The following is a 14,410-nucleotide window of genomic DNA, read 5'->3' as shown; positions in this document are numbered from 1 at the left end:
CACGCCTCCGGGCCCAAGCCCAGAAACTTTTTCCAGTTCTCCTACACGTGTAGGGTTTAGGGTCCCAAAGCTTTGGGTTATCTTCAACTGCTTTCCGAGGCCACAAGCAGGAAGCTGGATGGGAAGCGGGGCCATCGGGATTAGAACTAGTGCTCACATGGAATCCCAGTGTGTGTAAAGAGAGGACTTTAGCTGCTAGGCTACTGTGCTGGGCCTGTCTTTGGTTTTTAAAAAATACTCCTCCTTACACTGATTAATTTCGCATCTCATAGGAAGAGTCAAGTTAAAGCATATCCCAAAACTAGAAAAGCAGTTAGGACCTACTCATATTTACAGAATTAAAAACAATTTTAGGTACCAATGTTGTGACCCAGCCAGTTAAGCTATCACTTGCAGTGCCAGCATGTCGTATCAGAGAGGCAGATCAAGCCAGGACTGCTGCATTCTAATTTTGGCTTCCTGATAGCATGCCTGAATAGGCAGATGGTGTCCCTGCCATCCAGTAGAGATCAGGAGGCAGTGCCTAGTGCCTGGCTCCTGGCTCCTGATTTGGCTTGGCCCAGACCTGAATGCTGCAGCCACCTGGGGAATAAGCCAGAAGAAAGATCTCCTTCTGTCTCTTTTGTACCTACCTCTCCTTCTCTTCTCTGTCACTCTTCACACACACACACACACACACACACACACACACATTTTAAAAGTAGAGAAACAGCTTTCAGAAAATAACCAGGTCATAGCATTTGGAAAGATAAACAATGATGTATATAAGCTCTACTTCAGGCTATGATTAATAACTTTGACCTCTTTGAATAACGAATGCTTTGATCACTTCCTTGGCTAGAAATGTACCATCCACAGGATAACTTACATCCTGAATGAGAACATAAAAAGCTACCAGCCAAGAGTTTCCTAATTTCACATCTCTTGGCCCATAGTGACCAGAGGAGGCAGTGATGCAAATCTGAAAATGACTGTCACTCTCCTCAAGTCAAGTCGAGTAGCACTGCTTACAAATGATTTATCAGCCATGGTCAAAGGCAATCAGAACAGATAGCAGTGCGATCATTAGGATGTATGTTTTCAATTACTAAAAAGCAGGAAAAATCATTCATTACATATTTATTCTGGTTCACAAAACATTTCAAATATAAGAACAAACAAGCTGATCCATAAGAATCACTAACGCAGAGTCAGCATTATGGTGCACGCAGCACGTTGCTGTTTGTAACGTTGGCATCCCGTATCAGGGGACAAATTCAAGTCCAGCCTGCTCCAGTACTGATTTCTGATCCACCTTTCTGCTAACGCACCTGGGAAAGCAGCAAAGGATGACCCAGGCCCTGACAACCCTGCTACCACATGGGAGACCAGAATTCCTGGCTCCTGTTTTTGGTCTGGTCCAGACATGGTTTTTGAGTCATCTTAAGAGTGAACTGGCAGAAGATAGATCTCTCTGCCTCTCCTTCTCTCGCTGTTACCCTGCATTCTAAATGAATACATTAGAGATAAAAAGAATTGGTGGTCTAATTCAATCCTTATTTTCTAACTATGGGAAAGAAGCACAATATAGTATGACAGCAGCCCAAAATCCAAAGCATTCTCATAGATACACATGGTTTTCATTTTTTAAAGTTACAATGTAATTAAAAGGACACACACCCCCCTCAAAAAAAAAAAAAAGAAAAAACAGACCCATGGTTGGAGGGCAGGAACAACACAACCCCCATAGCCTTACTTCATCACTGTACACTACGTCTGGATCTGGCAACATAGTTGAAGCAAAGGTAGCAATGAGACACAGATAACCAAACAGAACCAGAGATCTTAGGGCAAGTGATTTCTATCAGGACCCACATCACTAAGCCTGCTAAGCTTTCTTCTCCTGGCAGCTAGTTAATACCATCCTCAGAGCCTGGTATGCAAAATGAGGGTAGCAAGAAACCAGACAGGAAAATTGGCACATTATATGCTAGATCAAATATCCAACATGCCCAAAGGAAGTATTACCTCAAGATTCCAATCACTACGTTCAAAGCATCATGTTTTACAGATAACACTAAATCAAATGTTTCCCGGGCTAACATCTGGAACCTCTCATATTAAGTGCTGTTCAGTACTTTCTCTCCGGTTTCACATGCATCATAGGTTGGGGGTCCCCCTGTATTCTTACTGACACGTCAGCACAGTCCTCTCAGTCTGTTAAGATCTACACATAGGCAGGTCCCCAATAAAACACAAGCATTCCAGAAATCACCTACATTTAAATTGGGTTTAAAACGCCTATCAGCTAATCACAACTTCACCAAAATCGCCAGTCCAACTTTGATAATGTCATTCAAAGATACAAATTCATTTTCCAGTTGCTTGAACCTTGACCCTGATATGCCACCTCTATCTTCATGCCCCAAAATGACCTCCACAGATGTGTAATAAATGTAGACTCCACTGCACTTCTACTCATGGGGAAGTCTGGACTAAATAGAAAAGACAAAATTATATATTATCCGCTCTCAAGAAAATATATATAAAATCGACAATGGTGGAAGGACTCCAAACAACAGCATGCACTCTGCCCAACACCATGTATGTCTTTACCCCCCAAACAATCTCACTCTGAGCTTCACAATTTAAAATCTTAGATTTGGGTAGGTATTTGGTGAGATATCACTGGAACACCTACACTGCATTTTCATCAAATACCTGGGTTCAGGTTTTTGCTCTGTGCCCAATTTCAGTCTCCTGCTAGTGCGCAGCTGAATAGCAGCAGGTGAGGGCTCACATGGTTGGGTCCTTGTCACCTACATGGGAGACTGGGGTGAATTACTAGGTCACAGAGTGGGCGGGGCCCAACCCTGGACCTTGCCCCAACCCTGGTCTTTTGCAGGCACTGAGGAGTTGTCACTATTCTGTCTTATGTGTATGCACGCGCACACACTCACACACACACAGGCACACTCTTTACATGCCTGTATAAAAATAAACAAAAACTGACCAAAATTTAAAGAAGAATTTTACAGCTAAAATATGCACCTAGTTAATTCCATCCCAACTAGGATATAGGTGACATCATACCACTGAAGGGAGATGTTTCCTACAATAGAAGCTGTCCGCTTTGTAGTGTACTGAATGACAAACTGCACAGAAGCTAAGCATTATAACAACAACAGTCAAAGTCCAATCATGCTTATTCTAGCTTCAACAACTCTGAGTAATCTCAGCGGAACAAAGTTTTTTGACTTCACATTTACAAGCAGCACCCAAGGAAAAGTTTCCCCTCCAGCCCAGCTCTATATAAGTAACTTGGGAAGTAGTCAATGTTCCAACCTTGTGGTTTTTCCAAGGCAACAGAGGTTAAAACAGCCCTCCAGGATAATGTTACAGGAATCCTGCATCAGGCGTTTCTCCAATTTTACAAGGGTGTTCACCAAGGCCTCCCTTCAGAGAAGACTGGACTGTAGCTTCGACAAGTCAGTTCACTTTTGGCTGGGTAACTCCAGTACACTTTCGTTTCTAAACATAATCATTATTCTTATTAACCACAGAACATTAAGAGCAATTAAAGCAAATTAAAAAAAAAAAAAAGAAGGAAGAAGACACGAGGAACAAACACCTTTTACCTTGGCATCACCCTGTAATTCCGAAAATGCATCTATGTCTACAATGTCGGAAAACACTTCAATAGCAGAAGGATGGACCTAGGGCCATCATTGTAATACTAGAGAAGAAATCAGTGGGGGAGGAGGAGACCTGGAGAGGGGAACAAGAAATCCCAGAGCCTATGGAACTGTATCATAAAACAATAATAAAAAGTAATTAAAAGAGAAAAGCTTTAAAAACATAGAAAATTATGGTTCACAGAGAAAAAAATAAACAAAAACGCATTAATATTCTCAGTAAACCCTTGACTCAACCAATACGACCTTCCCCATTTCACTGAAGGACAGACACTCTGCAAAGATGAAATAACTTTTGAAGGTCAGAGGGTTCACTCGGGGAGAACCAGTCTAACTTTTTCTAATTCTAACCACTAGGACAACTTCCATTATGAGTCATTTCCCACAACCATTTTACAAATGGCTTGGCTTTCAAAGTTGATGGTGCTTTACTTTTTTCACTTTCAAAGTTGTCTAGCTTAGAATAGTTTGGTTATTGCTCCTCCTCATGGATGTGAATTGTTTATTCTCACTACATAACTCCATTCAAACACACTCTAAGCACTTTATATATGTAGGCTCCACAGTTGGGATTCAGGAAAGATCCTAGAGAACACTAGGAATCAATTTGCCTGCCTAAACCACCACAACACAGGTGCAAACTGTCCAACAACAGGTATATGGAACTGTTGAGGACTTGAAATTTCCAAGGAAAAGCCAGAATAATAAAGGTTTGTTACCTGCTATTTAATTTCAGCACTTTTTACCATACCAATTGCTAAATCCCTGGCCCATCAGCCCTATGACGGCCAGACGTGCATGCGTTCCTAAAGCAAATGGCATGAAATTCACAAGAGCCAGACTAAGCAAAAAGGTACCTGCCTTCCAAATATTAGTCCCTGACTACTGGTTCTGACCACAAAAGGGCAGAGACGTGGCCAATGCTATTGTGCCTCGTTTTCCTGCTTGAAAAGGCCCCATTCATCAGGTGGAAGTGAACTTAAAGGGTCACCAGCTTTCTTGGCCCATGTTATTTTTATCTTTCGCATTTTAGGGTTCAGATGGTGAATGGGACACTCAGAATAACTGCTTAGGGATCAACACTATGGCACAGAAAGAAAAGCTGCTGCCTGCAGTGCACACATACCATGTGGGCGCTGGTCCGAGACCTGGCTGCTCCATTTCTGAGACAGTTTCCTAATGCACCTGGGAAAGCAACAGAAGACAGCCCAAGTCCTTGATTTCCTGCATCCTCATGGGTGACCAGGCAGAACTTCTGGTTCCTGGCTTCAGACCAGCTGAGCTGCAGCCATTCTGCTGCCACTGTAGCATTTTGGGGAGTGAATCAGTGGAAGAAAGATCGATAGATATCTCTCTCTTTCTCTCTCTCTCTCCCCCCCCCCCCACCTTTGTCTCGCTCTGTAATTCTACCTATTAAACAAATAACCAAATCTTTTAAAACTGCAAATATGAAATTAGCAATCTAATGTGTATTTGTAGGGGGCAGTCCAGACTCAGAAAATTCCAGACAAGACCTGATGTTAACCACTGAGGCTAACCTTCCTAGCAGAAAAGGCCTGCAATAAAAAGGGAACAAAATAAGAGCAACCCTTGGGAAAGGGGAACAACATACCCTCAGAACCACCACATATTACATTGACATGTTCACTTTGTAACAATATCATAAGGCACACAAAGAGACAGGAAAGTACGGACCATCCAAAGAACATAAAATCACCGTGCCTGAAATATATATATTGGATCCACTGGGCAAAGATTTTTAAAACAGCTTCTTAAAGATACTCAAAGAACTGGGCCCAGCAGCTTGGCCTAGCGGCTAAAGTCCTCGCCTTGAACGCGCCAGGATCCCATATGGGTGTCGGTTCTAATCCCAGCAGCTCCACTTCCCATCCAGCTCCCTGCTTGTGGCCTGGGAAAGCAGTTGAGGACGGCCCAAAGCTTTGGGACCCTGCACCCGCGTGGGAGACCCGGAAGAGGTTCCTGGTTCCCGTCTTCAGATCAGTGCAGCACCGGCTGTTGTGGTCACTTGGGGAGTGAATCATTGGACGGAAGATCTTCCTCTCTGTCTCTCCTCCTCTCTGTATATCTGACGTTGTAATAAAAATACATAAATCTTTTAAAAAAAAAAAGATACTCAAAGAACTACAAGGAGACAAGGAAAAAATCAAGAAAACAATTTATCAGAGACAGTATTCTGGTATAGTGGGACAAACAGCCATTCGCAATGACAGCATCCCAAATGGGCACAGGTTAGTTCTCAAGCTCCACTTCAGACAAACTCCCTAACAGCCCAGGAAAAGCTAAAGAAGATGACTCAAGTGTCTGGGTGCCGGCAACTTATATAAGAGACCCAGATAAAGATTCTGGCTCAGCCTTGGCCTCCATAGTCACGAAGCAGAGACTCATATTCATTCATTCTTTCTCCCTCCCTCCCTCTCTCTCTCTCTCAAACAGATAGATATTTTTAAAAAAGAAGATGTATAAACCAAATGGCAATATCAACAAAGATATAAATTCTAAAGATAAATGAAAATTTCCCCTCAGGAGTCAAAAGTATATATAAGCAGGAAGATAAATTAGTGACATGGAAAACAAGAATCAAAAGACAGTATCACATCAGAGAAACAGGAAAAAGACCCAAACAAGAGAGACCAGACACCAGCGTGTGGAAACATACAGACTCTTGGCATGCCAAAAGGATAGGAAAAAAAAGGCAGCAGAAATATTTCAGGAAATCATAGGCAAAGGTCCCTCAACTTTGATGAAAGCCATGATTATACATAGCCAAGAAGCTCAGAACATTAAAACACAATTCAACTATATGCTATTTACAAAGGACTTAGCCTAAAATGCAAATAAATCAGAAGCCTGTGAACAAATGTTGCATTCAGACAGCAAGTCAAAAGAGCAGGGTTATTAACACTGACACTAACAAAAATGACTTCAAATCAATAGATTATAAAAGATAAAGAGTCAATGCATATTAATAAAGCATATATATAAAACAACTATGAATACTTACACAGTAACAGATCTAACCATGTATGAAGCAAAATCGAAAGAAAGTTAAATTTATGATAACAGCTGAAGATGTCAGTATCTCCTACCTGAAAACAGATACAACCACCAGAGAGGAGATGAATGAAGAACGTCAACACTTTTTTTTAAAGATTTATTTTATATATTTGAAGGCAGACTCACAGAATAAGATGGGGAGATCTTCCTCCAGCTGGTTCCCTCCCAAAATGGCTGCCGTGGCCAGCACTGGACCAGGCAGGAGCCAGGAGCATCATACAGGTCTCCCATTGAGTGGTGAGAACCGTGACATGTGGGCCATCTTTCTCTAATTTTCAAATCACGTCACAGAAGGAGGTTTAATAACCAAGAGCACCAAACTCCACAAACTGAAGGTTGAGGAACCCTTATGATGGAGAGGAAATGAGTTCCAAAACCAAACTTTATCATTCTCTCAGGTAAAATTTTAGGAAGAAACACTAGGGAAGGAAGGAAAAAACAAAACAGGGCTACTGTTAAAACACTTCTGGTAAACTCCTGAAACGACAGCCTATCAAGATTTCAGAGAAACTTTCCTACACAGAAATGCAACCAAGTTAATGAGGCAAAAGTCTTTCTCAACTAGGTGTCCCTGCAGCCACCGTGACACCCACACAGTGTTCAGTGAATTCAGTCTTCAGTAACAACAGCAGGATACACCCACCTTTCACCTTTGGCCTTTGACATGGGTGAAGATGGACCAGCAAGGCTCCAGCTCTCCTGTGCATACATTTTAAATATTACAACGTTCATATGCCCCACTCCTCAGGCCAATGTGTACTGACGCTCACACACCTGCACTGCCCTTTCCCAAAGGTGCAGTGCCCCTACTCTGCCCAGCCGTGTCACCGTGCTTGTCTTGATTACTTTCACACACAAGTGAGTCCGCCCGATCCTCTGGAATCATCATCTTCCACCCTTCCAGACAGAATGAGACCCCCATCATCACAGCTCTCACTGCGTGCGGTGTGGCACTGCAATCACTCTACCTTGCAGTCTGACCACACTGCTGCATGAATTCCTCCCTATTCCCTACCTCAGGGATTCACCTCAACCATCAGTAAAACACCACACCGAATGTGTTATTAACTGTGTCAGGAGTTCCAGAGATACAAACGAGCAACAGAGCTCCAGCAGAGACCCTTCAGGCTGGACTGAGTTGGTAACCATGCTGAGAGCTCCAGGAGTGGTCAAGTACAAGGTCGCCACATCAATTCTGAGCTGTGCTAATAATAATTTGTCCAAAATGGATTATTTGAGATGTGAACAGAGCTATTTTAGTAGTTCTTAAAGAATTTCTTACCTTTAAAAAAAACAGCATTCATTACGACATCCAAGGCTCACAGCATTGACAACAGGAATCCTACAAATCAGGCCAAAGAAAGCAAAAGTATTCCCTTTTCTCAAGTGTGTTCAAAGAGAAACATGCAACATACTCATTTCTTTCCTGGATTTTTGACATCATTAAGTTCTAAAAATCTTCCAGACTCAATTTAAAGGAATTAGGGGAATAAATCATAATTAAATAAATGTATATAAAATGAGCAGACAGGTGGTATTTATACATTAGCAGGGGTAATTCTGACTACAAAACAACTATTATGCAGAAAAAACTGAAAACATTCTTTATTTTTCCAAATTCCTACTTTATTCCAAGTTCACATTCTTATTCTCTAAGATAAATTCAGTCCCTCAACTATTTTGTGAAATACAACAGACTCAAAAGAGACTAACACTACATGTTCTCCCTTACATGTGGGATATGAATTTTAAAATAATTGAAAATAAGAAAAAAAGAAATGTCTAAACGTTATTTGGAGGGGTCTGTGCAGGGGTGTAGCAAGGTAATCATCTACCTGGCAGCACTTGCATCCCACGAGCGCCAGTTCAAGTCCCAGCTGCTCCACTTCCATGGTATGCTTCAACTCTGATGAACGTTGTTTTCTATCTGGATGATCTATCCATTGATGACAACGGGGTGGTTAAGTCACCCATTATTATTACATTGGAGTCCATCTCTCCCTTTAGGTCTAATCATACTTGCTTATTGTATAGCTCTGAGTTGTTTTGTGTTGAGTGTGTATTTATACTTTCTATGTCTTCCTGCTGAATTGACCTTTTTATCAAAATATAAGTTCCTTTTTATACCCATTTACAATTTTCAACTTGAAGTTTGTTTTATCTGATATTAGGAATGCTATGGTTGATTTGATTTCCATTTGCCTGGAATACCTGTTTTCTAATTCTATACTTTCAGTTTGTGTGTATTTATAAAGTGACTTTCTTGTAGTGAGTTATAGTGGGCTCATGGTTTTTATTCATTCATCCAACAATAAGTCTTTTGATTGGTTAATTTATTACATTTATATTCTAGTATCCATAGGTAAGAACCAAGACATATCATTTTGTTGATTGGATAATGTTTCTTTCTACCTACTCTGTTGGTCAATTCTGTGGCGACAAGTATTTCATGTTTTCTTCCAATGCAGGAAACTCTTCACTATTTCTTGTAATGTTGGTTTGCTGCTGCTCACTTATCAAGAAAATGCTTTGGGCCCGGCGCGGTGGCGTAGTGGTAGTGGTTAAGGTCCTTGCGTTGCACATGCCAGGATCCCATATGGGCACCGGTTCTAACCCTGGCTGCCCCGCTTCCCATCCAGCTCCCTGCTTGTGGCCTGGGAAAGCAGTTGAGGACGGCCCAAAGCTTTGGGACCCTGCACCCACGTGGGAGACGCAGAAGAGGCTCTAGGCTTTTGGATTGGCTCAGCTCCAGCCGTTGTGGCCACTTGGGGAGTGAATCATCGGACAGAAGATCTTCCTCTCTGTCCTCTCTGTATATCTACCTTTCCAATAAAAATTTAAAAAAATAAATACATCTTTAAGAAAATGCTTTGCTTTTCCTTCACTCTTAAAGGATAGCTTCACTAGGCAGAATATTCTTGGTTGTGATATCTTCCTGTCATTTTCTCTATATATTTGGCTTTCCAGTAAAAATAAATATTTTTAAAAAAAAGATTTCATCTCAAAAATTGCTTTGTGTTCCTTTTTAATGAGTTCCATTTCCTCAGCTTTACCTCATCCGCATCACTCGTTGATTTCCTCATTTCTTGAACCTATGTTCTCTTGCATTTTGTTCAGTCTCCTTACAATTATTTTTATTCTGCATCTGTCACTTCTCAGATTTCTTGCAGTTCAGGCTCTAATCCAAGGGGAGTACCCTAACATTTTGCAGGGGTAATGCTATCTCGTTTCTTAATGCTTCCTGTGTCCCTAACATTGATGTGCTATTTGTCCCTTTCTCTTCATGGAGGTTTGATTGGTTTAGATGGAAGTCAGGCCATCACTTGGCTTGCTGTTTTTGTATTGGCGCTGAACAATTTGGGGAATGCAGTCTCTGGGTGACTTACCATGTGTTAACCAATGTAAATCACACAGTATTCTAGTCTGCTGCAGTCTATAGAGATAGAAATGTGGCTTTATGACGCATAGGGTTTGTTTGGATGTGTATTTTTGGTCCACAGAGTTCAGTGTCAGATTCCCTAGTGTGGGACAGAGTATGTTTTGCTTTTGGTTTTGAGACCAGGTGACTGCCTACTTGTCCTAGTGATACCAAGGCTTGTAGCACAACAGCTGTGGTGGTTCTAGAACTCTGATACAAAGATAGAATCGTTCTAACATCCTGCCAAGAGAGTGTTGTGGCTTATTATATCAACTGTCCTTGTCCTATGACTTGAGGATGGGAACTGAATACTGTTCAATTCTACAGGATGACTACAAGGTTTATTGAAGACTTTATTACGGGGGGTATGGATCCAGGGAGCAGAACGCCAATAGGTTCTTTCTATGTCCACTGGGTAGTTTATGTGGCAGCAACAGATTTAGAAAGAGCTGCTACAGTCCTGGTTTTGCACAATACAGTGCAGTCATTGCACAGGTCTTCCAAAATAGGAGCAGATCTTTCTATGGGCTGCTTCTGAGGTTAGGCCCTAGAAGCTAAGGAAAATCCCACTGGCTCACATGAGCATCACTCTGTGGCTCAAGTCCCCAAACTTCCAAGATGCAGGATTCAGGTGATCCACCCTTCTCCGCACACATGGTCCCGACTCTGACGATGAGGCTAATAGCCAACAGAACAGAAGCCTGCTTAGTGGCTTTTCAAGGATGAGCACAGTGCTCATCACCAGTGGAGGAGGGGAAGAAAGCAGTGTGGTCTCCTTGCTCCAAGGCTGGCAGTTGTTCAGACCCCAACCAGCTCTCAGGGCTGGAATAAATGTCAGTGAGTAACTGTGGAACTCATTCTCACCTAACATTGCAAGTGGCGAGGTGCATGGTAATTTGTTCCTAGCTCAGTGTGCCAAGATGGTAGCTCTCAGCAGGGAACTGGCTGCCCATGCAGCTGGGGGCACCAGTGTGTCTGTCCTCTCCACTCTTGTACCGTGCAGTCTTCATCCTTTTTTTCCCACATCTTTGTTGAAAATTTCCAACACTCAAACCCCTGGAAAAGTAGTTTTCCGTTTGTTCTTTTCATATCCCTGAGCAGTTGACATTAGTATGACTATACCTTGTTCAGTCATCTTGGATTCATGCTCCTATGCTTTAATCAGATTTTCCCTGAGTTTCTGCATTTTCTGTATTCAATCATTAGATAATGTCCAGTGATTTCATTTGAATAAAGAATTAAACATGCTTAAAAGATACTGAAAAAAAGTTTGTCCCAGATAAATTCCTGTGATCTTAAAAAACATCCTGTGACGAAATCCTCAAATTGTAGCAGCCTGTGCATTGTTACGCTCCCAAGCAGTTCCTTGCCATGGTATTCCAGGTACATCCACAAAGCAATATTTTTCTAGAAATCTAGAAAACTCTAGTTCCATTTATATTATGAAACACATGACATAAAGCCTGCTATCCAAACACCCCCTTATTTTGGCAAATTTGGAGACCACAAAATACGATTGTGAGCTGCCAGGACTCACAGGGGAAATTTATTGGTTTTACTGAATAACAGCAAAGACTGTAGGAGAAAACTATTTTCATGTGGAATTCTCCGCCAGAAGTATCTTCCCACAAGTGTGTAAAATGCCTGCCATCATCATGACCTCTCACCACAGACTCTCATTTCAGAAGTACAGAGGCAGAGAGAGGGGAGGTGTGTCAATATCCTCCTGCCAACGACCTGCAGGCACACCTCAGCAGCCACCAGCTGGGGTCACTGCACCAGGGAGAGAGAACACACTGCAGACAGAAGCATGGGCACCTCAAAGAGAGTGTCAGGAACATAATGTGTTAGTCTTGGGGCTCTGGTTCCAATGTGGGAGCTGGGCAGAGAAGCAGAGCTTTGTTCTAGATGGAATGCTGTATTAAAGTGGAGACAACCGTATGCTTGCATAGCACACTCTTTCCCATATGTAGAACAGATTACAACAACAGAAAGCTGGTAAAGAAGTAGCAACCACTCCTAAGTGATAATCCTAGACAAGAGCTGGAAAGGCTCGGCGCTAGACAGGAACAGATATTGTTCTCAGTCACACCATAAGGTAACAACTGCTGCCAACTACATTGGGTATGCGCCTTACTAACTCCACAAACCCACCACGTATTATTTTAGTTTTTATGTAGATCCTTGTCTAGACCATCCACATTCTAGGCCATGACTCAGGATATGTCACTCAAGGCATTTTTCTGTCCTCTTCAATTAAGCTCAAATTAGACTCATTCCTGTGATTATCCATTAAGTCATTCTGGTTATCTCAATTACAGTTCTGAGGGCCACACTAGGGAAAGCCAACTAAATAACATTTAGTGCTTCTCATAGTATCTGTGATAAAGAAGTATTTCTTTTTGTTCCCAGTCAGTCTCAGACTGGCTTTCATTGCAGACAACAAATATGTAACAGAAATAAGACAAAATAGAAATCATCAACCCCATATTGTTTATATACACCCAAGCCCAATACACAGAGCAGAAAGCATCAGACAGCCAGAACCTGTTCTAGACAGTTTTATTCCTGGATTCGTGGAGCACACTTTGAGTTGCACTGTTTTGTTTTTTTGTTTTTGTTTTTTTTTTTTTTTTTGATTACCAGCATTCTGTTTAAGACTAATTTATTGTATCTGCACTATCATACATTTCAAAATCCCATGGCATTGGACAAGGGAGCATAACAGAAAAGTTTCCTCCTTGAAAAGGACCACGCTATGAAGTCTCCAAACTTAGTGACAAATAAATACCTATGGTTGCTCCCTAACCCTGCCATAAAACAACTTTAAAAGGCACATACAGAAAGATCAATAAAGTCCCTGTTACACCCATCTAAAATAAGCCCAACCAAAAAGATGAACTTTTCCACCCAAGTTGGGCTTCAATGGCATATTCTTCAAATGAGGAGTATTAACAGCAAGTACCTTCCAATACAACAATCTGAATTTGGTAACAGCTCCAGTACCTCTCAGGGCAATGGCTTTACATCCCATTGAATTAATCCTTGGTCCCTACCTTGTCTCAGTGTACACCTGCTTCTCCTTAAAGTCCAGAGGCTGAGCTTATATCCCCACATAACAAGTTAAAGAAAAGAGTAGAGGCATCAAAAGATCAACCAAATTTTCAACATCCTCATTAACTAATTTTGTCACCCTATCTGATATAATTCTTCAACTTCAGGAATCCATTCCTCATCTCAAGATAGTAGCCACTATGTATTCTTTCCACTCAGCTGATCAGCTCTCCATGATATTACACCTGTTCCCACCAGCAGCTGCTTTCTTCCTCCTGGCACACAGCTGGTTTAACCTGGAAACTTTAGAACAACCTCCATGTAGACATGTCTATATGATCACTATGGCTTGTTAAAACCAGAACCACTCTTCTTGTATCAAACTCAAGCTCTGGGCCACTCTTCTCTAATTAAGAATTGTTCCATTTGGCTGACACAGTATGCCAGGTAACGTCGGCACCTCTAATGCCAGCATCTGAGAACGACCTGAGTCCTTGCACTGCTATACCCCTATAGGAAACCAGAAAAGCCTCATGGCTCCAAGCTTTGGATCAGACCAGCTCTGCCACTGCAGCCACTTGGAGACTGAACCAGAGAAGGGAAGATCTCTCTGTGTCTCTCTCCCTCTCTTCTTCCTCCCTTCTCCCTCTCCTTCTACTCCTCCTCCTCCTCTTTTGTCCAGTTCACAAGTAAAATAGATACTTTTTTAAATTGTAACACTGGATTAAGATTTTACTTTTATTGGAACAGCAAATCTATAGAGAAAACAAAACAAGACAGACCTTCCATCTGCTGGTTCACTCCTCAAATGGACAGAGCTGAGCCAATCCAAAGCCAGGGGCCACTCTAGGTCTCCCACAGGGTCCAGCACTTTCAGCCATCCTCCACTGCTTTCCCAGGCCACAAGTGAGGTGGAGCTGGGACATAAGCCAGTGCCCATATGGGATGCCCATGCTTTCAGTCAAAGGAATAGTCAATTAAACCATTGTGCCAGGCCCTGAACTAAGATTTACACTCAAGATCTTTTACTCATAAGTACAATAAAAGGGTATCTTGTCACATACTTTTTTTAATTTGGTGACTTCATTCATTCTGATCTATTTAGCCTTTATGCATAATAAAAGAAAAAATCAAGACTTCTCTTATGTCTTCAAACTCAGGAAGACAGTCTAGCTCCAGGCTTGAAGAT

At 41.8% G+C, this 14,410-nt stretch overlaps 1 protein-coding gene across 5 annotated transcripts in view; it reads right to left on the bottom strand.

Annotated features, from left to right (window-relative positions):
- Positions 1-14,410, bottom strand: part of ADAMTS3 (ADAM metallopeptidase with thrombospondin type 1 motif 3) — a 228,775-nt gene that overhangs the window by 190,045 nt on the left and 24,320 nt on the right. The window lies entirely within an intron of this gene.

The sequence above is a fragment of the Ochotona princeps genome, chromosome 7 (assembly GCF_030435755.1).
Source record: "Ochotona princeps isolate mOchPri1 chromosome 7, mOchPri1.hap1, whole genome shotgun sequence".
In the NCBI taxonomy this organism is placed as follows: domain Eukaryota; kingdom Metazoa; phylum Chordata; class Mammalia; order Lagomorpha; family Ochotonidae; genus Ochotona; species Ochotona princeps.
Note: the sequence above shows the minus strand (reverse complement) of the source record. Positions and strands in the feature narration are given on the sequence as shown.